Here is a 3,274-nt window from a genome sequence, read left to right as displayed (position 1 = left end):
GGTCTGAGAGGCCATTTCTTCCCCTAGTTTGGGGAAAATTTTCAGCAATTATTTCTTCAAAGACATTTTCTATCCCCTTTTCTCTCTCTACTTCTTCTGGAATACCTATGATTCTTATATTGTTCCTTTTTGATTGGTCACTCAGCTCTCTTAAAATTCTTTCATTCCTGGAGATCCTTTTATCTCTCTCTGCATCAGCTTCTCTGCATTCCTGTTCACTGTTTTCTAGTCCATTAATGGTCTCTTGCATCTCATCCATTCTGTTTTGAAGTCCTTCCAGAGCTTGTTTTATTTCTGAATTCTCCTTCCTTAGTTCTTGCATATTTCTCTGCAAGTCCATCAGCATGGTTATGACTTTTGTTTTGAATTCTTTTTCAGGAAGACTGGCTAAATCTATCTCCCCAGATTCCTTCTCAGGGGAAGATGTAGCAGATGCCAAAGCTGTCTGGGTTAGTCTTGTCTGGATCATATTTTTTTGCCTTTTCATGTTGACAGGTGCTATTGACTGTCAGCTGGGAGGGCCAAAATTTTCACTTGCTACTGGCCTTTCTTTACTGGGACAACTGCGACCCCTAGTGGCTTGTGTTGGGTAATTGCGTGTAGAGTGGGTCTTTGTGTCTTGCCTGGCCGGAAGGGAGAAATTTCCCTTTCTGTGGGCGGAGTTTGTCTCAGGCTGCTTCTCTGCTTTCGCAGCGCCAGGTGGGGTAATGGATGGGGGGGCTGCTTGACTGTTTGCCTCCGTGAGGGGTCTCAGAGCTGTTGCCCAGGGGGTTAGTGCACCCGGTTTTCCCTGTAATTTCCAGCTGCTGTACTGTGACCTGGGTTGTTTCCGTCAAGCTGTTAAGTCCCTGTCCCTTTAAGACTTTCAAAAAGCCCCCGCTTTTCTTTGTCACAGGGGCATCAGCTTCGGCACCCGCTCAGAGGTCTTACTCCCTGTTCCCCCAGTATCCAGGGCCCCCTGGGCACGTACTGTGTCTGCGCTCTGGCCCGGATGGCTGGGGCTGGGTGTTCAGTAGTCCTGGGCTCCGTCTCCCTCCCGCTCTGCCTATTCTTCTTCTGTGGGGAGCTGGGGGGAGGGGCGCTCGGTTCCCGCCGGGCCGGGGCTTGTATCTTACCCCTTTCACCAGTCGCTGGGTTCTCGCTGGTGTAGCTGCAGTCTGGCCACTGTCCTGCGTCTTCTGGTCTCTCTTTTAGGGCTAGTTGTGTTTGTTGTATTTTCAAAAGTATATATGTTTTTGGGAGGAGATTCCCACTGTCCTACTCACGCCGCCATGTTGGCTCCGCCTCTCTCATAAGTTATATTTATAACAAAACTATAAATATATGTATTATACTTGCTTATTACATATTCAGGAACACCATAGGGATGTTTATGTGTTTGATGGTTTCCATCTACTTTATGTGCTTATTTTTGTTAAGGAATGAGCAACATAGGCCACATCTTTCCAACATTAAAGGTAATGCAATAACAACAAAATTCTCAAAAAAAAAAAAAAGAACTGGAAATTGCAATAAATACTGAATTATCTAGGAATAAATGCCAGAATAAAACAAATAGCATCATGTATTATTTTTCCAAAGAGCATCAAGTCAAAACTCTGGACAGCAAATATAGATCTTTAAGATTTGAGTCATAGAAAACTGGTAGTTCTTTGAAATCTGGGAGATGCATTAGCAAAACCACAGACACAGTCTACCCTTGGCCAAAAACCTGGAGAAAAGCGTTTTATTGATTTAGGGGAATAAGACTGACACTGGCTAAGACAATACTTATTGAAGTCTAGAGCTACCTGGGAAGCTGGCCCAAGAAATGAAGAGAACCGCTGCCCCTGGCAGCAGATAAGAAATAAACTTTGTGTTGGATGAACAAACTGCATATTTACTAAGGGCTTTTAATTTTTGAAAAGTGAAATGTTTCATTGTGCTTTCTCAGAAACTAATCAAAAGAGTACAGAGTCCTACACAATTTGGAGATACAAAGTGGATGCTGAGCAACTAGAGGTCACTCGAGGTATGGAATTCTAGGAAGTTATTCTCTGGGATAGTAACACCGTGACCCTGGCAGCAGATACATAGGATCAATGCTCTGGAGAGGAGGGAGAAGACTCTCTGCCACCAGCCAGGGGATGGATGAGGGCCTCAGCTGATGTTGGGATCTTTAGTTCTATGGTTCATCTTCCACTGCTCATGCCTCTGTCTTCATAATTTCAACTAAAAGCTCGAAGCCCTTCTCAGTGGGATTTGTCAGGAGGCCTTGGGGAGCATATTTGTTCTCATTCTTCTCTTGGTTGTATTTGGAGACTTTCTCAGAACCTTCTCATATTGGATTTCCATGCATAAAAAGATATTATTCTGTTAAACAAGCCGAACAGCCTTCCAGGTACAATTGGCTACCAAGTATCTCTGCTTCAGCATAAAGATCATTTAGAGTTTGGGCTGTTTCTTCAAACTGCCACTCTGGATCTCCAGCTCTGCAGGGAATTTGTTTTGGAACTGGCAGCACGTGTGTCTGCTGAAGTCTCACTGTAGGGTCCCCTTCATCACCGGGGACTGTGGAGGACTCACAGGGAGGACAAGACGGGCCTCAGAGCCTCCTCTGCTCTCCAGCTGCTGCTGCATGACCTTGATTTTTATTATTTTAATTGTAGCTAGACCATGAGTCTTTCATGAAAAAAAAGTTTTATTTGGAAATTCTTCACATCACATAATTAAAAACAGAATGTCAACTTTTCCACCTCAAATTTCGTGAGATTAAACTTGTAAGCCCTGCTTCAATCTACATTCACACACGAAACATCTCTCCTCTGGCTCATCTATCCTCATCTATCCTCTGGCTGGTTTTTTTTTTCTAGCACAGTCAAGCCATTATAAAGAATACAAAGGGTGTAAAATAAAACAGGAAAATGGTAGAGAAACACTTTGCGAAGTATTGGAAAAACACATTGTGTTCTCCACAATCACATTTCAACAGGCTTTTCAAGCTTAATTTAAGAAGATACTGCCTTATACCTTAGAGTCTGTCAAAGTGAAATACTTAAACAAAAAGCTTGTTGAAATTATTACTACAGACTAACAACTGTTTTTTAGTTGTTGAAGGACAAGGATTTTTGAGATTTTTCCCAAACTTAGTCCTAGGTGCAAAGTTCTTTCTAGAAAACATGCCACCAACTTATATTTTACTAGTGCTCTGCAAATGTTTGGCTTCAGTGTCTTAAACATCTGTGGATAAAGTGAAGTTTCCTGTGGCCAGGATTCTCACCTGGCCCTGGTTGGC

The 3,274-nt window shown here is 43.0% G+C and overlaps 1 pseudogene; it reads right to left on the bottom strand.

Annotated features, from left to right (window-relative positions):
- Positions 1-2,171: 2,171 nt before the first annotated feature.
- Positions 2,172-2,619, bottom strand: LOC118927188 (golgin subfamily A member 7-like; annotated as a pseudogene).
- Positions 2,620-3,274: the final 655 nt, after the last annotated feature.

Source organism: Manis pentadactyla, chromosome 10, assembly GCF_030020395.1.
Source record: "Manis pentadactyla isolate mManPen7 chromosome 10, mManPen7.hap1, whole genome shotgun sequence".
NCBI classification, from domain to species: Eukaryota; Metazoa; Chordata; class Mammalia; order Pholidota; family Manidae; genus Manis; species Manis pentadactyla.
This window is presented reverse-complemented; position numbering and strand designations above follow the sequence as displayed.